Raw genomic sequence first — 24383 nt, 5'->3', positions numbered from 1 at the left:
ATATTTTTGTTAAATTTGTAAATATACTGTTTATTGGATGACGCATAAGTACGCTATGAAACAAATAAAATATTCGAACTTTCTCAGCAAAATATCTGCTTATTTGTATTACAAGATTTACTTTAAATTGCATGTGATTTGAAAAGTATGTCAATGTTATGTTTTTGTCTTATATGTTACGTTGCATTACGTTACATTCCGTTATATTATATTTTGTTTGTTATGAACGCACAATTATTATATATGAGCCGCGTCATGACAAAACCAACATAATGGGTTTGCGACCAGCATGGATCCAGACCAGCCTGCGCATCCGCGCAGTCTGATCAGGATCCATGCTGTTCGCTATCAGTTTCTTTACTTGTTATATGGTTGTAAGCGAACAGCATGGACCCTGATCAGACTGTGATTGACCAACATTAAAAGTATAAAACGCTTACTTGGAACCCCATACAGTCCATTTCGTACCGAGGTGTCATTGAAACAGAGTTAACAGTTCTCTGTACGAAGCAAAACTGAAATGTATGAATTAATCTTTAATTACAATATCAGTGTAGCAATACCACGTGACCTAAACGTCATTATCGGCAACATTTCAACGACAAATATTCCTCGATTCGAAAAGGAAAATAGCCGTAACATATGTCAATTTTCCTTCTTTTAGTTTAAGAAAGTTATGGCAAAAAGTTCAAAGAATGAAAACATATTTTGTAACAATAACGCTTTATCCGTACATGTATTCGCTAATATGCCATTAAAACATTAACAGACTAATGTATTCATATATAATCATCAATGTACATATTTCGTATTATCAGTTTTTTTAAATTAAAAAAAGTTATTATATGATATAAAAATATGCATTTGGCTGCAATTTCATTAGTCCAAACAGTAGTCGCCTCGGTCAATATGTCATCTGCCGGTGAATATCACATCATATTCAATGGCTAACTAGTCAATAACTGTTATTTCTAATATTTACTGTGACATTATAATGATGATTACAATCTTTTATTTTATTAAATCACAGTCATTAAAGCGTTACACAGAAACAAAGCTTGAGTTGCAAAATAAAAATGAAAGTGACTAACCTGATCTTGTCCACATGTCGTAAGTTTGTCACAATATTTTGTTTCAAGAACATCTCTACATATCATGCATTGTAAATTGTCTGATGGTTCTAATACAAATACAAATAGAATGGTTCTAGTACAAATACAAATAGAATGGTTCTAGCACAAATAAAAATAGAACGGTTCTAGTAAAAAAAAATAGAATGGTTCTAGTACAAATACAAATAGAATGGTTCTAGTACAAGTACAAATAGAATGGTTCTAGCACAAATACAAATAGAATGGTCCTTAAATATATACAAATAGAATGGTTCTAGTACAAATACAAATAGAATGGTTCTAGTAAAAAAAAATAGAATGGTTCTATTACAAATACAAATAGAATGGTTCAAGTACAAATACAAATAGAATGGTTCTAGCACAAATACAAATAGAATGGTTCTAGTACAAATACAAATAGAATGGTTCTTGTACAAATACAAATAGAATGGTTCTAGTACAAATACATATAGAATGGTTCTAGTACAAATACAAATAGAACGGTTCTAGTACAAATACAAATAGAATGGTTCTAGAACAAATACAAATAGAATGGTTCTAGTACAAATACAAATAGAATGGTTCTAGCACAAATACAAATAAAATGGTTCTTAAATAAATACAAATAGAATGGTTCTAGCACAAATAAAAATAGAATGGTTCTAGTACAAATACAAATAGAACGGTTCTAGAACAAATACAAATAGAACGGTTCTAGCACAAATACAAATAGAATGGTCCTTAAATAAATACAAATAGGTTCTAGTACAAATACAAATAGAACGGTTCTAGCACAAATACAAATAGAATGGTAGTTAAATAAATACAAATAGAATGGTCCTAGCACAAATACAAATAGAATGGTTCTAGTACAAATACAAATAGAATGGTACTTAAATAAATACAAAGAGAATGGTTCTAGTACAAATACAAATAGAACGGTTCTAGAACAAATACAAATAGAACAGTTCTAGCACAAAAACAAATAGAATGGTCCTTAAATAAATACAAATAGAATGGTTTCAGCACAAATACAAATAGACCGATTCTAAGACTAAAACAAATAGAACGGTTCCTAAACAAATATAAACAGAATGGTTCTAGCACAAATACAAATAGAATGGTTCTAGCACAAATACAAATAGAATGGTTCTAGAACAAATGCAAATAGAATATAGTTCTAGCATAAAAACAAATAGAGTGGTTCTAGCACAAATACAAACAGACTGGGTCTTAAATAAATATAAATAGAATGGTTTAAAAATAAAAACAAATGAAATAAACAGTTTAATTATGTCACAAGGTTAGCTTTTAAAAAAGCTAGTAGCGACTCGCTTCGTTTTTTTTTCCAGGGGTGCGTTTAAATGTAAAAATGACAGTTCTGTTAGCTGAAGAGAATATGAGTATATGTAGATAAGGTTAAATTAAGCCAAGTTATCTTTTTAGAATGTTTACGGTAATATATTCCCTTTAAGGCCAAACCAAATCTTTTGTGGTGTTATGTGTTCATGTTTGTCTTTGTTCCTTTTGTTATGGGTGATTGAACTGGTTTTTGCAAGTTTAGTGATGGATGATTGGTTTTGGTATGCAAGTTATTTTTAGAGGATTTGGTTCTGGGATAACTAATATTTCTTGGTAACTGACCACTCCTTTCATTGCAGTCAAAGTGGAAACACATTCTTTGCATTTTCATTAATGTTATTTCATTTATTTCTTTATAGAAATATTTGTATTCTCTATATTTATTTGAAATTAGATCTCATCTTTTTAAAGCCTGGTATGTATATATTTATTTTAACTGTAATTGTGAAATGTTTATAATGTATATATTGTAATTATTGTAATTGTGAAATATGCAATTCATGAATTTTCTATTGTATAATATTTCTCTTTGCTATTTGTATTATAATCATTTTATTTTGTTATAGGTTTCTTCTACACCTGAATAAATATATAAACATCATCAAAGTGTTTATTGTTGAAGAAACCCCCCACTACATATATATGAAGATGCATGTAAACAGATAGAATGAAGTCCCTATGTCTATGCACATTTACTATATGGCCTTTTGACCTTGACCAAATAAATTTTAGATAGGTAGAATTCATAAAGATGTCTCTTTATACGAAGTTAAGTTGTAATATGATATTTAGTATTGGAATGAGTGACAGACACAAGTCCTAAAGTAAACACAAGTTGTCAATTAATTCAGCCAGAAAAGCCGGGATCCTATTAAAAATATAGGGATCCCGGGAATTAACCAGTCTTAGATGCTTTTCAGATAAGCCAGGATCCTATTAAAACATATAGGGATCCCGGGAATTGACCAGTTCAAGAATATAGTTTTCAGAAAAGCCGGGATCGTATTAAAGTATAAAGAGATCCAAGGAATTGGCCAGTTCAAGAATATAGTTTTCAGAAAAGCTGGGATCGCATTAAAACATAAAGGGATCCCGGGATTTGACCAATTCAAGAATGTAGTCTTTGATTTTTCCAATTAATTAGGCATATAATTATAAGTATTGTGATTTTTAAGTTTGTTGATAAATAGCTCTAAATATATTTATATCCAAAGTTTAATTAATTTAACGTTCATTACAAACAATAAAAAAACTTAACGTTTAATGGCCTTTCATTACGACAATAATCAACACAAATATAGTTTATAAGTTTTTCCTCTATATCTTATACGATCCCGGATCCCGGCCAGTCCGGGCGTCCCGGCCAGTAAATATATACACTAAATACCGGAAAGGATAAAATGACCGGAAAAAAGGAAAAAGAAAAAATGCACAGAACCAGGTCTACACTTATGTTAATTAACCAAACGAAAACTTACTACAGAGGAACAGGTGAAATCGCTAAATCAAAAGTCAGTGTTAATAAGATTTATTGAAAAGAATTCATGAAAACAAACATTTTTAATCATCATAATATCTTTGCGCTCAAAACAATACTTGCTGCTTTTTAAGTATGGCGTGAAAATTGAAGGTTTTTTGACGCTATGTAAGATTAAATTTGATTGGCTAAATAATTTTGGATCCTAGCCCTGATAGATAAATTTTTATAGAAAGCTGGAAGCCAAGCTTCGATTAAATTTTTGGATGTATTCGGAGTTTTAGGTTGTTTCTCAGTAAAATCCTATCGTAATACCGGCTCGCCGTGGCGAGCCGGCATAATAGCGTGCGCCATATCTTTGATATTGACATGCATTTAAACACCCTTAATTTTTTTCTATTTGTAACAAGAACAACTAAAATCCTTATCTTATTTCCGACAGTTAAATGCACAAAAAATACTCTCCATTATTTTTTTGAATACGTTTTCAATAAATGACGATGGACAATTTACATTATTTTACATACATAATAAAAAAAAAGCATTTACTTGAACCACATAAGTTCTTATTACATCCGTTTAAATTGTTTACAGCATTGCATACATGATGGATCACTACGCTTTTGGTCGGAACTACTTTCTGCGTCAAAGGATGTCAAATCGTATTCACTTCCGGTTTCTCTTTTTCCAGGCGGATTTTGACCGCATGCCTATATTAAGTTAAAGGTAAGATAATTCTTAAAATATATGCTACATTACACGATATTTTATGTTATTAATATATGTGTTAATCCTAGTTAAACATTTATTTTCTGAAAGCGGTTTTAAAGACACGCTAAAAGGATGCCCAAAACATTATATTCAACTCAAAATTTCATTAACAGCATTTAAATACGTTTAACAATGTTCTGTCAGAAAGAGTTCTTTATATACTTGATTGTATTGCAACAACAAAATGACAATTAATCATGTTATTTCCTCAGCCGTATTAATAAAAGTCACAGAATTATTTTTAAATGGAAAGGAATCTATGACGTCATACAATTAAAATCTGTATCAAAGATATTATCACGCAAGTTCACATTTTTGCAAGATTTTCCGAGACCACGTTTGACACAAGAATTTTTCCGATACATGTATATGATAATCATGTACGCAGACCTGCTATCTATAATTCATTGTGCTAACCAAATAAGTTGCAAAATTGAGTAAAAAAAAAAGAATAATATATATCAAGAAGATGTACATGTAAATTACTTTCTGTAATAGATAAAGATGTAAACAAATTAGGTTATGTTAAAGAAGATGGCGGATATTTAACAACGCCATGGGCCAATGAATCTCGCGCAACGGATTCAGTGTTAGATTTGAAAAAAATCTATTTTTAGCGCTTCCTAACCCTCTATAATAAAAGTCTCAAAATGACTATAGTAATATTTATTATTTATAGATATTTAACATAGCTATGGGCCGATGACAAAGCATTGTGGGTCAGAATGTGAAATGTTCTATTTTTAGAGCTTTTTAAAAGTCTCTGTAAAACTCACGACAGCGTCGATACAGCCTAAATTATATACAGGTTTACCAGTACTGCCAAGAAATCGGTTTGAATAACAAGTCTGAAATATAAAAAAATAATAATAAAACAAAATTGAAAGTTAGTTGATCGTAAGGCAGCAAAAATATACACGATAATAAGTGATGAAACTTTATGTCAATAAGATATAATATAGATTATGATATAAGGAAAAGGGAAGGAACGTTGCAATAATTACATACTTAACGCCGACCAGAAGCAACAATCATTGCATTTTTGATTATTTTAATCCTTCAAAGTACATGTATCTTTATTTTTTTATTATTTTGTTTGGGGTGTAATATTGACTTACTTTGGCTAAAATATACATGATGACTTATTAGCGATCAAACCATTATTTTCGGTGTCCAAGAACTTCCGTCTCTATTTACATACGATATATAGCCATTTCATTTAGTTTGAATATATTTTATTGCATCAAATACTATCAATTTTTAAAATGATAAGCATATAATTAAAAGCAAATGGGTTGGGCAATAAGTTCTAGCAACTTTATATTAAGCCTGTCACAGTCTTTTTATCTCACAGAAACAGAAAATAAAAATCTTTGCACTTTGTACGAAAAGGCTTTGCAATATAAACGTCTTGGAGCATGTTGAAAATGAATGAATATATTTCTATGCGATATCACCTACCTGATTTGACAAACACTTTTTCAACGTAAGACAATCTTCCACGTTATTCACTTCCGTACAACTAAGACACAGTAGGGTCGATATTGCAGAAACATTTAACAACAGTAGTAGAACACGCGCTACTAACACTGCAAATAAAGAAAAACAAAAACAAAGGACAACATTAGTACCACTTACGCGCCTACAAACACGTTTGTAAATAAAATATAAAACAAGAAAACAACGGTACTTTTCATGCAATTACTTTTTTGAAGGCTATCTAAGAGAAATATAAAATTCGTCTACACAGTAAAACCATTTACATGTAACAACAAAAGTAGTGCAAACGCTTCTTACACTGTAATTAAACAAAAAACATTTGACAAGAAAAGTAGTGCCAGCATTCTTACACAGTGATAAAACAAAAACATTTAACAACAAAAGTAGTGCAAGCACATCTTACATAGTAATAAAATAAAAACATTTAACAACAAAAATATAAAATAATAAGCTACTGCTGTCCTACTGCTACTGCTGAGCCACCCGATTCTGTTTTGTTAGCTGCTACTAGCACATTTTTATTAGACTTATTAGGCTGCTACTAGCACTAACAAAAGACGCATTTTCATACTACAGTATGTTTCTGTTAGTGCTACTAGCGCTAACAAAAGAAGCGGTAGGCAATAACCAATGAAATTAGAGTCGCGCACCTTGACTCATTGTACATAATCCGCCATTTTTTAAAGCTCAAATGCGTTGGGGACAACAAAGAAAGAAAGTTTCGAGTTTGAGTCAAATGGTAAGTAGCTCACGAAAATTTTAGTTGGCATTACATTGTTCACATTTATTAGTTATGACAATAGCTTTTATTTCATTTTTTATTTGATCAACTATAGGCCCTACTAGACTCTACTGTAGTCTGTATTAATAAAAGCACTGACATGACTTTTTTGCGCATGCGTAGACTCTGGTTGTTTTTTTTAAAACAGCGATTCATTCAAGCATAAAATTATCTTTTATAAGCAATATTTGGCATATTTTCCACGTCATTTTTTTCAAACTGATACCTTTTTTAAAATAACTGTTGTTTTTTACCTCAAAACCCGGAAAATTTCTTTTTTTATTAACATTTTCAATTTGACAAGTTTGACAGCTTGGGCGCTGACAACGGAAGTGTATATAAGCGATACGTTGGAAGATAAAAATTGGTTACATCTACTTAAAAGTCTATTTAATTCGTTTGGAAACACTACAAGCTTCTACAAAAAGAAACATTTCAACATTCTGGACCCGTACAGATTCGAAATTAACGAGAGAATAGTGAAAACATCGATTGACAACCGCGTTGCTAAGAAGTGTAAACAGCTGATTGGAACTTCCGGTTAAGAGTTGTCTTTAAAGATCAAGGTCAAGGTTCAAGTAAGAAAAGTCAGGTTGATTGTTCTCATTCTCAAGAAAAAAGGTATTTATCTGAAAGTTATTGATATTTTTTTCAGATTTTCTGTTTAATAAAAATGTAATTCACCAAAATGAGAAGGAGTGCAAGACTCTCGACCAAAGCGAGGCAAAAGTATGGAAAAAAACCTGTAATTGAAACTGAAACAGAAAGTAGATCTAATTGTACTAGTTCTAAAAATGAACCGTTACTAAAGAATAATCAAATTTCTTGTCCTGCCAGTTTATCTCACGTCAGAGTTGAAAATATAGATTCAGAAAAGAAAGAAAAATCCTTCATTAGTGTATGTGACAATAACTTGAGTAAGGGAATAAAATCAGAAAAAACATCAGCCCAGAAAAGTCCTGTAGGAAAAGAAAATTATTCTTCAAAGTTTACTTGTGCAGGGTGTTTCTTGGAAGACCCACCAGTTGTGAAATATACAGAAGCTACCTGGCTGAAGTGTGATTATTGTCATAAGTGGTGGCATCTAGAGTGTGCATGTTTAGACCCGGAGAGTGCTAAAGTCTTCAGTTTCATAAAGTATCCTTGTGTATTGTGTGTTATAGATAATTCCCCTTGGATTAGAGATACACTTCAACATAGAAATAAAGATCTCTTATTAAAAACCAACTTGGATACAAGCAAGGAAAAGGATACAAGCAAGGAAAACACCCAAAATTTTGTGTCACCTGATACCATCGTTATTCCACAAATTGATTCCAACCTTAAAAAATTGTCAGTTACTGATCTGTCAACTACATGTACAAAAAAAATTAACTTTGACGATTCTTCAAAGTGTACCAGACAGAATTCATCAAGTAAGTGTCTTTCTGACAATATTGATAGTGTTATTGTTATAGATAACATTGATGATTGCCAAAAATTTTGCTCTTCAAAAGACATTGAAAACAGAATACAAGAAAAAGGAATTGAAGGTGTGGAATTCGCATATAGTCTCCCAAGAGGTGGTATTGTTTTACATTGTGAAAATCCAGACAGAAGGAAAAATCTTCAAGATACTTGGCCTAATTCTGTTTTTGGAGAAAGTGAAATTGTCCATCAGCCTGTAAAGAAAAGGGAAAAGAAGGTTGGATATTTGAGGAACATTGACCCCAGATTATCTGAGAATAAAGTGAGACATATTCTATTGGATAGTTCTCTTGAAATTGAATCAATAAAAAGGTGTTTTCATAGGCATAGTGGTAAACCAATGCCACTGGCTAAAATTATCTTCTCCAGTGCAGAATCACTAGATCAAGCCATAAATACAAACTTTGATCTGAAATTTAACAATAGGAAAACCATTGTTGAAAGAGAAAGAGACACTAGAATAATAAGGTGCTTCAAGTGTATGAAATTTGGCCATATAGCTAAATATTGTAACTCTAATACTAAGTGTGAAAACTGTGGCGAGGACAATCATACAATTAATCAGTGCAAAAACCAATCTTGTTGTGCCAACTGTAAAGGAACTCATAGAGCTTCATCACCAGACTGTCCCGTATACCAAGACAGACGGCGCAAACTTACCCTACAAACAATTGTTTAATTTTGTTATTTAGTGAAATTTTAGCAAATATGAAAATTATTACACTTAATTGTCAGTCCTATAATACAGCAAAAACAGACATTTATAGACTTATCCAAAATTATGATTTAGATATTCTTTGCCTAACAGAAACTTGGGAGACCACAAAAGATGAAATTAAATGTTTAAACTGGAAATCATTTTCAAAACCTAGATCTAATGACAGTCATGGAGGTGTTGCAGTTTTAGCTAAACCATCAGAAAATATATATATGCAGAGAAAAGAAAATCTTGAAGTAAAAAACTTAGAAGCAATGTGCACCACTTTAAAACTGAGGAAAAAGGAGGAAATTCTATTAATTACAGCTTACATTCCACCAGGTAATCAAGAACAAATAATGCTACTTGTATCTCTAATAAAAAAGTGTAATAGTATGTTTAAAAACATCATTTTAACAGGAGATTTTAATGCAAAAAGTAAACTGTGGGGAAATTTGTTGAATAATAATGCAGGGGAACAACTGGAGGATTGTCTATGGTCAGAGAACTTAATTTGTGTTAATGATATGGAGCCTACAAGAAGAAACAGTAACAGTGTTATTGATCTGTTTATTGTAAAGCCACATTTAAACAAAGATATTAGACTGTGTCAAACCTTAAATCAAGAAAATGTTAGATCAGACCATATAGCAGTTTTTTTGGACATAGATGACTACTGTAATCAGAGACCTGTGGAAAAAGAAATCTTTTGTATCAAAGAAATGGACATCCTCAAATGGCAGGCAAGCACTAAAGCGAGTTTTTCCTCATGGAAATCTGAAAATTTTCAAAATTTAAACACTGAAGATATATACTCATGTTTTTTAGAAATTTTTCATAATTGTATGGCTGAAGCTGTACCCAAAAAAATTGTGAATATAGCAACAGGAGAGTGCACCAACCCTGGATCAACGAAGAAGTCAAAATTATAAAAACAGAGCTAAATAAATTAAAAAAAAGTTTTCAAGCAAAGACAAACTCCCAGAAATTTAATAAAATTGAAAGAATGTGAGCAAAAATATGAAGAGGAAATTGAAAAAGCTAAAGATGAATGGGCTGATATGCTGTGTGAAAACATAAATATGTGTAATACTCCAAAAAGAGAAATGGAAGTACTTTAAGAGTTTAACATCCTATCAAGTAGAAGATGTAGATACTATACTCCCCCTTGTTAACAGTAATGGTGATGTGATTTTTGAAAGAAAAGAAAAGGCAAAACTGCTAGAAGAGACCTTTTTCAGTGATAAACATCTACAAAATGTCACTTTGATGAAGATTTCAAGAAACATATTGAAGAGAATTGTTTAACATCAGACAAAGTAAACATCATGATACAGAAGAAGATGAAAGTCAAAGTTTCCTTAATAGATCTATTACAATTCAGAGGTAGAGGCAGCTATCCAGCATTTAAAGAAAAATAAAGCACCTGGACCAGATAAAATATACACAGAGCTTACTTTTATACTCAAATAACCACCTTCTTGAAGCCATCACATATATTTTTCAACACTCCTGGGATACCAGTATTCTTCCACAGGCCTGGAAAACGAGCAACAGTGAAATTCTTAAAGAAACATGGAAAAGAGTCCTATTATAAGTCAGGATTCCTACAGACCTATAAGCTTGACAAGTGTCCTTGGTAAATGTATGGAGAAAATAGTATATGCCAGATTATATGCATACTCAGAACACAAGAACATCATAGACGAAGAACAAGAAGGTTTTAGGAAATATCACAGCACTACACAAGCTCTGTTAAGACTGGTGCAGAGTATCTTTGATGGATTTTAATGAAAAAAGCACACACTAGCAGTATTTCCTAGATTTGGAGAAGGCCTTTGACAGTGTATGGAGGGATGGTATGCTTGTTAAGCTACAAAGATTGGGAATAAGTGGGAAAATGTGGCAATGGTTGTCAAACTTCTTAACTGGAAGATCAGCAAGATGTGTAGTAGCATGTGAAATGGGAGATACCTTCCAAACTTCTGTTGGATTACCACAAGGCTCAGTGCTCTCCCCTCTTTTGTTCAACCTCTACCTAACTGATATATTCCAAACATAAAAAGCAATAGTATAAAATTTGCAGATGATGGGACTATTTGGATGTCTGGAAATGATATACATGATTTAGAAAAAATAATCAATACAGACCTAGTAACAATTAACACATGGACAGAGAAATGGAGAATGAAATTAAATTTTGGATAAAACTGAATATACCATCTTTAATAGGAAAAAAAGAAAACTTAGGTCAAATAGAGATCTGCTTAAACAAGAAAGCATTGCAACAGAAGATAAATAAAAATTTTTAGGTGTTTATTTTAGATTCTGAATTGTCATTCAAAGAACATATAGAATACACTGAAAGAAGAGGCACTAAAGCATTGGCTTCCTTGATGTCAGTAGCCAAAACAGAGAAGATCAGTGTTAAAATATGATAAATCTTTATACAAGCTTGGTTCTACCTCAATTGGAGTATGCAGTCCCTATTTGGCAGATTGCCAACTGTCAGCCCCTGGACAAGATACAAAGGAAAGGTTTAGCTTACTGCCTTGGATTGCACAACACAGCCAGTAAAGATGCAGTTGAAGTATTGGCTGGAGTTCTTCCACTTGATTTGAGGCGAGAAGAACTGAGTGTTCGAGAATGCGGGAAAATAATGGCAAAAGGATATTAGGCAAAAAACATAGCAAAAAGTTTAAAAAGCTGTCAAGATAGATACGGAAAAGTCAGAGAAAAATTCCAATCTCCATTCTTTTGCATGCTCACACAGATAGAGGACATGAAATCATTAACCACCATTTCACTGAACAGTATTGAACCAGAGTTTTCATACCTTGAATACCTGCAACCATCTAGAACCAGACCAGATTACTGGAACAAATCTAGGATCTTCCAAATCAAGAACTCTAAAACAAGAAGAAGATGCAAGACAACACATCTCATCACTTCTATTGATGTAGATACCAAAACAGCTGTAGCATTTACTGATGGTTCCTGTAGAGGAAATCCAGGTCCATGTGGTGCTGGAGCCTGCATTCTTCTTCCAAACACAGAAGTTATAGAACTGAAACAACCAGTATCAAAATTATCATCAATTCTAGTAGGAGAACTGGTTGCCATTAAAATAACACTTCAAGCCCTACTTACTGAGATTGGAAGATTTGAAATAAAAAGATAAAAATTACTTAGTGATAGTCAGTCAGCTGTTGGAATTATTGATCTTGGATGGGAAAATAAGACACACAAAATTCCTGTCAACAGAGATACTCCAGTTGAGGAAAGAGCTTGAATTAGCTGATGTTACTGTTTAATTTTGATTGGACTCCTGGTCATGCTGGCATAAAAGGGAATGACATTGCTGACAGACTTGCAAAAGAAGCAGCAAAAGAAGCTGAGGAAATGGCAACAGAAGATTTACTCATTGTAACAAGTCAAAGTGACATTCGCCATTCAGCGAGAGAATCAGTCCGCATTAAATGGCAGAGAAGGTGGGAAATTGTTGAAACTGGCAGGCATCTCTATGGACTCAAGCCTCAAGTCACACCCAAAAAAATTAATTTCCATGGCTTGAGCAACCAAAGACAGTTATTGCAACTACAAAGTGGATATTGTCTCAATGATTATTTGAACAAGATTGGGCTAAAAACACAAGTCTATGTAATTGTGGACAAGTTGGAGACAGTTACACATTTTATAGAGGACTGTACCCTGCACGAGACATCAAGAGAAAACCTGAAGAAAGAAATATTCCTAAAAGACTGGAATTAGTGTATTTACAACAGAACTGTTGCTGTCAGACATACAAGAAGACCAATTCAAAGACCACAGAGCAAGAGTTGTCAAACATTGCAAATGAATTTGTCAAATCATCCAAAAGATTTTAATTTTTTTTTTTTTTTTTTTTTTTTTTTTTTTTTTTTTTCCCTCAGTATAGATTCTATTTCATAATAATAAATTATTGTAACCCTACTTGAGAGTTTTTACCGTAATCGAAATACCAGAGTTTAGCTGTAAATACCGGAGTGACAACACGGCCATTATCAAGGCTTTGAACGAAACGAAACATGACTGATTTAGTTAGTCTGGTTCCCAGCTTCTATTGTAAACAAATAGAAGTCTGGCATTGACGAAACAATGGTCGACGCGATGATAGCTGTAAGTTAACCAAATATTTTTAAAAAGTGGTTCATCGGGATATTGTTGAATTTTTAATCGATATGTATATATAAAATTCTTAAAAATAACGTTTATTTTCGTGGAGCATTTTCACATGTTATTTTTTTTAAACTTCAATAAGTTGAGTACTTTTCGGACAAATACGAAGATTGTGATATTTCGGATATGAAATCATAAGTTTTCTTGTAAAATGATTTTGTTTTGTATTGTGATCAATACGAATGTGTGTTGGCAATATCCCGGCAAACGTCCCACCACCAACATTAAGTCTGATAAGGTTTGTGTCAAACTTACAGAAAATACGGAATAAATGCTTATTCAGTTTTGATACATTGATAATATTGTAATGTTAACATTCATTCTGTAGAACAGTTTTACAAAAATTAGAATCCTCTGGTTTAGATGGTGGTGGGACGTTGCCAGGACTATGCCAATTATTAACTTGATTTGTTTGAGCCATTCCTACCCACCTCACTAGCGGATCCAGGGTGGGGGGGGGCACACCCGGCGCACGCCCCCCCCCCCCCCCCTATGGCCGCAGACTTATGATTTTTTGGTAATAGGACATTTCGGACCATGGACATTTCGGACCAGACACTTCGGACCAGATTTTGGGACACTTCGGACCATATTTCGGGACATTTCGGACCAGATTTTTGGACATTTCGGACCATGTGTTGGACATTTCGGACCATGATGGGGACACTTCGGACCATTGTTTTGGACATTTGGGATCATGTATTATATACTTCGGACCATTGTTTTGGACATTTCAGCCCAGATAAAATATTATTTTATGAAATTAGCCATCAATTAATCAATAAACTAAAGAGTAGCTTTAGTATATATTAGACACCATGGAAACGATTCTACAACTATCCCGATTTAGATTTTATTTATTTTGCAATATAAATGAAGAAAATTAAGGAAAAAAACAACAACAAAAACAATACAAGCAATGTTTTGATGACACACGTTTGCAAACAATTTATTATAAAGTATATACAAAAAGACATGACAAAATATAACTTTTTTCAGTTTGTAAGCTATATAAGTTATGAAAATCACGGATTTATATTACATAATGAAATAAATTTTAACACTATGTTATATTGCAGCCTGGACATCAATTTTTTGACAAATAATTGATCCATTTGTTTGTTGTTTATTGTTGATTTAAACTGTACTTTAATCGCATTTCAATCAAACCAATCAATTTAAATATTTGTTGTCAAATTAGGTAAAAATTACAATACATACTTCATTAATTGAGTGAAAGGTGACACAAACTAGTTCTATTCAGCAATTTAAACGTGTGAAAAACTGCACTGACAAGGATGTCGTTGTTCTCTATTACCTGCCAGAACACAATTTAACTTGGTAAAAATTTACTCTAAATGTACATAAATCAATTTCAAAACACCCTGAAATAACAAATAATCATATATTAAAAAGGAATAAATGGTCTGTTGAAAAAAAAGTTCTGGTCCGAAGTGTCCCCATCATGGTCCGAAATGACCATATCATGGTCCGAAATGACCATCTCATGGTCCGATATGTCCCAAAATCTGGTCCGAAATGACCAAAAAATCTGGTCCGAAGTGTCTGGTCCGAAACGTCCGTGGTCCGAAATGTCCGTAATTCTATTTTTTATGCCCAAAAACGCTAATTTTTCTCAATTTTTCCTCTCTCGCGCATCATTTTAAGCTTTATTATAATAGAAATGTGGCCCAAACGGCACCAAAACACGCTTAAAATAACTTACTGCAATACTGTCAACTTTTAACACTTTCAATGATTTACCTAAGGCCAAATCCTGGATCCGCCACTGCACCTCACACACATTTATGAACATAGAAAATGGATATTAATTTTTAATTCAATAGAAGCTGATTGTTAGTATTTATACATGTATAGAATGTGGTACCCCCACCAATACTAATTAAAAATGAACCTGGCTTTTTTTGATGTTTTTATAATAAAGTGTCATGTCTTTTTCTGTTTTTCAGGATATAAGTAGCCAGTCAATCACAGATGCTTTGCAGAACTACTCTCACAGAGTTCAATTGCAAAATAACAAGAAATTAAACCGCTACAGCTGCAAGCAATACAAACATTATTATTAAAAAGACTGCCATTGTGCACTTCCAACTGGTTATGGAAAATCGTTTATATTATGAAATTCTGCCGTTTTTTGTTCCAAAGTGTCTTGTTATTGTTATTGTGCCTTTAAACGCTATAATTGAACAGCAAACGGTGAAAAACTCAGTGGACAATCATTTTCCATTGTCAATGAATATAGACACTTGATTGACTTATCAAATACCAAATATTTTTTTCTTTCACCCAGAAACTGTTTTAAACTCTCCTGAAATAAACAAACTTTTTCGCTCATCTCAATTTCAAGAGTATGACAAGTTTCATGTAATAGATGAGGGCTTCATTGTGTCATTGAATGGGGCAAAGAATTCAAGGAAGGACTTTAAAAGAAATATACCCATTTGAAGTCTCTTGATAAGTTGCCCAATTTCTTGCATTGTAGCAACAATAACTATGAAGCCGGGCAAAAAAAGAAATAGCTAAATGTTTCAATATGACAAACTTTGAAGTTGTATGTTGCTAGCCCGGGAAAGACAATATTAAAATGATTGTTCAAAGAATCGTCCGAGTCCAAACCGAAGGGGAAATACATCTTTTGACGCCATACGATTATATATTTGTACCAGTTTTTACAACAACTTAAGAAGTGAACTTGATACTTTGGGAATAACAATAATATATTGCAAAGACTTATGAAACTGGATAGGTTATTGGATATGAATTAGCAAAGGAAAGTAACTTGGGTGATGAATTCTATTCCAGGAGCGCCATCAGAAGAAAACAACTAAAGAGTTGTTAGTATCATTCATTCTATGGAGGGCCCAGATGGAAAGGTATTTAATTTATTTTCAACTTTACATTGAATTTATTTAAATTAGCCCAAATTTTATTCCCATTATTTTTTTTCTTTTTAATGGTTTTTTTAAATAATGTAATTTCAGGGGAAGTAGGGTAAAAATTCCTTGGAAATTATCCCCTACAAATTTAAAGCTCTAATAAGGGGGTTTTTTTATTTAAAAGTATATGAAAACCTTTTCCCAAAAGATTTTTTAATTAAGAAAAATTCCCTTTTTTTATGGTTTTATTTTAAATAGATTTTCTTTAGTTTTATAGAGAAAAAGTTTTAATTTGATCTGTAATGTTTTAGGGGGGTTTAAAAATTTTTTAAAAAACTTTTCAAATAAAAAATTTAATTTGTAACAAAGAAACTTTAAAACAAATTAAACATCCCTTTTATCTAAAATTATTGTTTTTTTAAAAGATTTTAAATGATAAATAGTTGCAACTTCCATCAGAAGGAAATTCAAAATTTTTTGAATTTTTTAAAATGAATTTCAGGCTGAAAAAAACATATTGCCAGACCCTACAGGAGGAAGAGTCAGCCATAAGGCGGGTTTTTTTGAAATCTGGGGGCTCTAGGCAGGGGCGCAGATTTGAGAATGGAAAAGTGTGATTATGCGGCCCTCCTAAAATTTTAAAAAAAGGAAATTTTTTTTAGGGGCATTGTAAAACTTCTTTTTTAAAAACAAGCAATTTTTGTACTGATACCTTTTCGGGGTAAAACACGGGTTTTTAAAACCCTCCGTAAAAGAAATTTCTAAAAAACCCCATAATATGAGAAGTACGGGTACTAAATCCCTTTTTTACTCATGTATTGAAAATTTAAAAACCCTTTTGGTTCTTTTTACTTCTTAATTTGGGTTTTTTGGCTAATAAAAATTAACCGCAGTACTAAAACCCCGTATTTTTTGAAGCACCTTATAAATAAATTTTAAAAAACCCTTTTAATTTAAAAAAATTCCCAAAAAAGTAACAGTTTTTTTTTGACTTTTTTTTTGCAAAAAGGGCATATATATTTATGGTTAAATTTTAGTAAAGTTAAATTTATAAATAAAAGTTTCAAGAAAAAACGGGAACCCAAAAAAATTTTTTCCAAAAATTTCAAATTTTAGCTTGAATTTTTTGGGCTTCCTGGGTTTCTCATCAAAAAATGGATCGAGGGCTGTTCAGTAACCCCAAAATTTTCCCTAAAATTTTAATTTACCCTTTAAACTTAGTCTCATTTATTTTTTTTGCAGCTTCCCTTTCAGGAGATCGGAAGAGCTGGAAGGAGGGGACATCGATGCTCGGGCCCATTTTATTTTTTAACAAGTCAGACATCGCTTTCAGACTTTGTTTACCAGAGAAAATGAAGGAATATTTTTGGGGAATAAAAATTTATTGCAGAAGAATTTGAAAACCAGTATTTTGGGTTTTAAACTGAACCAGAGAAAACATTCTTATTTTGCTGTTTTTGGTGAAATTTGGTAAAACTTGGAATAAAAAATATGACTTTAGAAATTCTACAACTTACCTAAATCAGGTTCATTTTATCCTTTGGTCTATTTTGGTGGCCAAAATCTAAATCAAAAGTGTCATAAGGTCCCTTTTTTAAGTGGTTTTTCAACATTTTTTGAAACAAAGTTGGGGCAACTTACTAAAAATTTGGGTATTGTTATTTTTTGAACTGTTAGATCCCAAATTATGAAATTTTGTATTTCTTTTCTTTATTGTAAATTTGCATAATAATGTAAAAACAAGTCTCCTTTTCCAAAAACTTTAAAATTCCCCTCCAATGGGTCATATTCACAAAGCATCTTAAGTCAAAAACTTTAAAAATTATAAAAAATTTTTAAACAAACCCTTAATTTAAAATTTTTTTTTAAAATTTACCTACTTTTGCAAAAAAAGAAATGTTTTATGAAAATTTTTTCACCCCAATGTAATGATTTTTCCAAAAATAAATTTTCCTAATGAAGGGAAAAAAGGGGAATTTTTAAAAATTTTTACTTTAAATTATTTTTTAATTTAAATTTCTTTGTGAATACGACCCTGGTGGATTTAATGTTAATTTTTGATTTTTTTTTCCAATGAGTGAAAATTTAAACCCAAAACTAATGGGAAAATGTTTATTGGTAAATTTGTTTCAAAACCCCTTTTTAAAAAAGGGGGAATCCCGTCAATTTTTTTCACCTTCCCCAATTTTTATAATAAAAATTTTGGTTTTGGTTTTTAAAAAATCCATTTTTTAATTTTCTAAGGGTAATCCTTTTTTTTAGGGTTTTTTGGGGCAGCGCTTCATAGAAGCAACTCTTCTTTCCCACACATGATAAAAAGCCTTATCTTCCCCAAGTTCCCGGGAAAGATTTTTCCATTTTATCGTCAACTGCTGAAAAACAACTTTTTTGCCTTTGAGCACGATGAAAAAAATTTTTTTCAGTAAACAAAATTTCAACAGATCTTTTGGGGGTTTCCCAAAAAATGCCTACTGGGGTTTCCGCCAAAACCCCAAAAACTCGGACCTTTTTTGAAAAATGGTTTTAAAATTTCCTTTAGTTTAACCTAACAAGATGCTCCCTCTCCCAAAATTTTGCTTTTGGGCTGTTATTTTCGGGGTTTTTTCCCCCCGTTAAATTTTCAAAAAAACCCCTTTCAAAAACTGGAAAAAAGGGCCCGACTCTCGCTTAACAATGCCCAAAATTTCTGACAAAGCCCAAAAGGAGAATCTCTAAAGCATTTCTTCGATTTGGTTGTGTCCTTTAAAAAATGAACCCCTCATATCTTTAGTTTCAGCCCGTAGCCTGTCTCTGTCTGGGGTTTGACAACAAACACCAAATTTCCCTGAAAAAAGGGGCACCCCACTTGAAGCACAAGGGTTTTTATATCACTGCATGTCACAGTTCCCTGATTTCCATGTGGAGGGCCCGGGTTGTCAGGGGTTTTCACGCATTAAGAATGGGTCTGTTATTGGGCCCACTTTCTCTCTCAACCAGTTGAGTTGGAGCCCCCATCAAATTGGTATATCAATTTTTTGGCACTGTCTTGCAGTCATCAACGCCAAAACTTTTTCACCCTGCCCCTTCGAGATGTTTTGCTTTTAAAAATGAAATTTGCCCAATTCCTTGCAATGGTTTAAAGTTGGTTTTTTACCCTTTATTGCCCTTGGCATTTGTTTTGCAGCCCGGGAATTTTTTGTGCATGTAAAGTACATGGCTCTGTATTTGCTGTATTATACAACAGTTGGTAAAAGACTGTTAAAACAGCCATCTGCAAATGAAAGAGCTCAAATGTGATTGGTGTTAAATGGGAAAACCGCTCCATTTCAGTCAATGCCGCTGCTCTCAATCGTTTTGCCCCAGAAAATAAAACTCTCTAAAAGCTTTATCACCCACCAAAAATGACCTTTGGGTGGTTCAAGGTTGGGCCCTTTTTGCAAAACCCAGACCCAAATAGATTTTTTTTTAGCTTTCAAGATGTCTACAAATCTGAGTATTTTTTGTTCATTTTTTTAAAATTACTGGGATGGGAAATCAGTTTTTTTTTTTTCTGGGTGAACTCGGGCAATTCAAACAAACACACTTAAAGGGTTTTTTTGTTTTTCATTTTTTTGGCGAATTTATCCATGGAAAAAACTCTGCCCTTAAATCTTGCAATATGGTGTGAGACATTCTTTTTTAGTATTTGAATATCCTTTTCTTCTAACACAAGAATGCTGAGACGGGCAGTGCTCGCAGGTCACAATTGTGGTGTCTGGTGAGATAAGTGACAAAGCTCAATTTTTGTACAATTGCCCATTGAATCCAAAACCAATGCTCCCATATGAGCTGCATTCCCTCTGGATTTTCGCTCATGGGTTAAAACATTTAAAAAAAACTTGCATGTTGTCCCCCAACAATTTAAATTTCTTTCCATTTACAATGGAATCAATTAATTCACAAATTAAAATGTCCTGTCTATCTGATCCATTGTGTATAACATGCCGGAATGGCTCAGTGTCACGGCCAAAAAGGTTGGGAAGTCTTCAATAACACTACAAATATATATGAGAGAATATTGCATTTCCATTTGTGATTGCCGTTAAAAAATTCCACTTAAATGTGTTTGGGAATGCTAAAAAAAAAAACCAAAAAAAAAATCCCAAAAAAATTTTTTTTTATTTACTTTTCCCATTAATTTTTATACTAGGGCATTTTTATTTTTATTATAAAATAGATATACAAAAACTTAAAAGCTATCTAAATGGGAAAATTTTGACTAAGGGGGTTCCCGGGGAAAAAGGCAAACCCCGGGGGGGGGGGGGGGGGGGGGGGGGGTGGGAAAGGAAATCAATTAAAATTCCCGGGGGGTTTTGGGGGGGTTTCCCGGAATTTCCCTATTTGGGCTGTAAAAAAAAAAAGATAAAAATTTTATTGTGGTAAACCCCCTTTTTTAAAATTCCCCTTCCCCCCCCAACACTTTTTCCTGGAACAGCCCCCAAGTAAATTTTCAATTGGGGAAAAAAATGCAAACGGACAGTTTTTTTTAAAGTGGGTTTTGTCCTTTAAAGATGACCACAGTACTTTCAGTACAGTTAATTCTTTTTTTGGTCATTGACAACATTCATTTATGAACATAAATAGGGGCCTTGTTCATATTACAGAATCATCAAAGAAAAAAAACTGTAATAATAAAAGATAAAAAATATAGATATTTTTAACATGCAACCAAATAATACTACTTTAGTTCAGAACAAGAGCCGGTCGAACCGGGTAATGCTCCGCGAGTAGGTATCGGACACAGAAGTAGTTTGTTCTAAAAATAGTTGTTAAATCTGACTGCAAACAACCAAGTTATGGGCCAGCATGATTTTGCTGCAAGGTCATGCTGTGGACAAATCTCATTCAATTTTCCATAAATAGAACGCCTACTTGAAGCACAAGGTTTGCGTAGTCAGATGCAGTGTCACAATTATGATGTTCCATGTGGATGCTGTGACCTTGACCTTCAAAGGTAGCGACCCAAATATTGCGTCGCATCACGTTCGTCCTAATATGGTGATCATTTCTGTGAAATATTTTCGAAATCCAACTTTAAAAAACGAAAGTTATGCGCCGGAACACGATTTTGATGCATAGGTCATGCTGTGGACCTTACCTTTAATGTAGCAGCCCAAATGTTGCGCGCGGCACTCGTCTTAAAAATATGGTGATCTTTTCTGTGAAATAATTTTAAAAATCCAACTTATAAATTACAAAGTTATGGGGCCGGAACACGACTTTTTGCTGGCAAGATCATGGCTGTGACCTTGAACGTCAACGGTAGCGATCCAAACGTTGGCTTGCTACACGTCGTCTTAATATGGTGATCCATTTCTGTTGAAATAGTTTAAAATCCGACTTCAAAAAACAAAGTTATGGGGCGGACACGCATTCGGGACGTACGGAGCGAACTGACTGACTGACGGACGGACAACCCGGCAAATATATGCTCCCACAGAAATTTTTTTTTTGGGGAGCATAAAAATCATGAACATTTCTGTAATACAACCCTAAACACCAACTTGAAAAACAAATTAAAAACAACATTTGCATAGTCAAATGCATAATAAAAAATATACAATGCATAAACTAAAAACAAAAATAATAAAGTTTCGCATAGATAAAAACATGTGCAAATGAACATGAACAGAATTCTTAACAATTTGAATGCCCAAATTCACAAACTTTAATTATTTTGGTACTATGCCACTAAACTTTTTCTGATATGTTGGAGTTTAAAAATAAAAACAAAATCCAATGTTTTTTAAGACATATCTTATTAAATATTACTTCACTGATTTATACCAGATAAAAGGGGAATGTCCATTTAAGAGATATTTTTTTCTAGTTTATTCAATCCAATTTTTTGATTAGTCAATAGTTTGTGGCATTGGGCTCTTAACACAATTTCTGAAGGCAACAAAACATAGTTGTGACCCAATTACTTTTGGCTTGTCTGTTCATTAGGCCAAAGTCATTGCATGATTCTTCTGAACTAAAGACAGCTCTTGGTATCTGGTTTTCATCAGCATTCCAAACACAGTTGATAAAACTGGTATAAGTTTATGAACACTGTTGGTATTCCCTATTTTTGATGTTGGTAGTGACACTGCCAAGAGAACATCAGCTAAGCAATGGTTTGTTGTTCAAGAAGTTCACCAATGAGTTTCATGCCAGTTAAAATCAGTCAAGTCACAGAATTCTTTTTGGGCCAAAACACTTTCTTGTTGCAGCATTCTTTTGCTGCAAATTCAATTTCATTCAGAAGTTTACACAATAATACTTCCTCGCAAGGGTGACGACAACAGGTGGGCTGCAACTTCATGTGAAGAGCTGGAACCTGGAAAATGTTGTTTAATACAGCAATGAAATGCACATCTGACACCTTTCAACTTAATAAATCTTTTATTTCAGTAATAACTCGAGTTTACAGATCAGCTGAGTATTTGCGTAAATATCCAATTAAAATAGCTAAAAAAAGCTCTTTTTTAAATCGACTCGACATGTTTCTTTGAAACAGATGTGTCCCTGACATTGCATAGAAGTTGACAAAGTTATGCTCAAAGAAGAAGAATTTAAAACAGAACAAAGTAGAGTTACAGTTTCTTGTGCACTGCAAATGTCAATGAAAGCTAGAGATTTCTAACAATTTCTAATCAATAATGTCAATTTATTATCCCATTTTTTACTCCTTATCTTTAAAATAATTATGCTGTGATACCAAAAAAGAATTGACTTCAGTTGATATAAATTATAACAAGAACTATCACTAAAGATGATTAATACCCCCACAACGCAGCATTTTCACAGTATACACAGCCAAGATGGAAGTTATAAGCAGTTTTCACAAAATTTGGCTAAGTTCAAGAGCACATAACTATTGCCAACCTGGATTGAATTGCATATCTGCACATCAGTGTGATAAAACATTCCAAGTTTCAAAATGAATCAACTCAAGAAATGTGGAAGTAGTTTGCGCCACAAGAATGTTCGTATATATGCGGACGGACCAACAAGCCCCGCCGCGACTAAACGCAAGCCGACTGACGTGATGTCTCCAATATACCCCCCTCAAACTTTTGTTTGTGGGTTATAAATATATCATTGCATAATTTGTATTCGGCTTAGTATTATATTTTAATATTATTTATTTGTTAATTAAATTAAAATAATACTCAACATAATTTTTTTATGATCTCATGTATGTCCTCTTCCTTTAGCTCTGAATAGGTCCTTAGACGTCTCAGTGCAGCAGTATTTAATGTCTCAGCACACTTGCTCTTTGTCTGAAATGACCATTATCAATATCAAATGGTAGTTATAGCAAGCAACATTGAAATTTTTGTTTTGTTTTTTTAGCAAAAAGCAAATAAGAGTGGTCCTCAAAGTACCATGCTCATTCTGTTTTTCTCAGTTTGTCTCGAAAGCTTATAACATTCAAGGTTGCAAAACTTCTCAACATACATGTAGGTAATAATCGTTAATAAAATAAAACTTTATATAGAACAGATGTGTTTGTGAAACACAATGCCCCAGCAAGTTACAAGCCAAAGTCGATTTTGCTCATATTTTTCTATCAAGGTCAAGGTTCTTTGAAAGTCAAGGACAAAAACAATGTCTTCGACTAGAGGATAAAAAACATCATTAATTGATGTACTGAACTTTGTCAAGTTAAAGTTCAATTAATTTATACTGCACAAGATTATTTGTGTGATGGCTAAGTGCTAGACTTTTAATAACTTTTTCTAACTAGCATTACTGAATGGGGGTTTAAAGCGCTTCTGTAAGCATCAAACTTACCCCCTGCAGATATTTTCGTGGCTCAAAGAATATCCAATCTTGCTTGCTTGTCCTGGAAAAAAAGTTTATTTAACTTTTAAGGAGCTTGTACATTTTTACACAATATCATCCGGGCAGTTATGTTCTTTAACAATACCAAGACATTTGGGCATCGACACATTTTAAATTCTATGACAAGTATTTTTTAAAAGTACCAATTCATTTTCACAAATATCCAAAGAAGCTCTTTTAAACTATATGCCTCTGTCAAACACAGAAAGTATAAATACAAATATTCAGGATTTAAGTTATTACACATAAC

At 32.8% G+C, this 24383-nt stretch overlaps 2 long non-coding RNA genes across 2 annotated transcripts; both read right to left on the bottom strand.

Annotated features, from left to right (window-relative positions):
- Positions 1 to 440: 440 nt before the first annotated feature.
- LOC132731643 (uncharacterized) lies at positions 441 to 6677 on the bottom strand. The gene is made up of 5 exons (XR_009625917.1): positions 6184 to 6677; positions 5499 to 5570; positions 4501 to 4661; positions 1092 to 1180; positions 441 to 515 (listed from the first exon to the last, which is right to left on the bottom strand). It is a non-coding gene; the product is annotated as an uncharacterized LOC132731643 (long non-coding RNA).
- Positions 6678 to 22554: 15877 nt separating this feature from the next.
- LOC132731642 (uncharacterized) lies at positions 22555 to 24136 on the bottom strand. Its single transcript, XR_009625916.1, has 3 exons — positions 24083 to 24136; positions 23463 to 23568; positions 22555 to 22622 (listed from the first exon to the last, which is right to left on the bottom strand). It is a non-coding gene; the product is annotated as an uncharacterized LOC132731642 (long non-coding RNA).
- Between the last annotated feature and the right edge of the window lie 247 nt (positions 24137 to 24383).

The sequence above is a fragment of the Ruditapes philippinarum genome, unplaced genomic scaffold, assembly GCF_026571515.1.
Source record: "Ruditapes philippinarum isolate M1 unplaced genomic scaffold, ASM2657151v2 ctg6170_1_1_1_1, whole genome shotgun sequence".
Lineage (NCBI taxonomy): Eukaryota > Metazoa > Mollusca > Bivalvia > Venerida > Veneridae > Ruditapes > Ruditapes philippinarum.
This window is presented reverse-complemented; position numbering and strand designations above follow the sequence as displayed.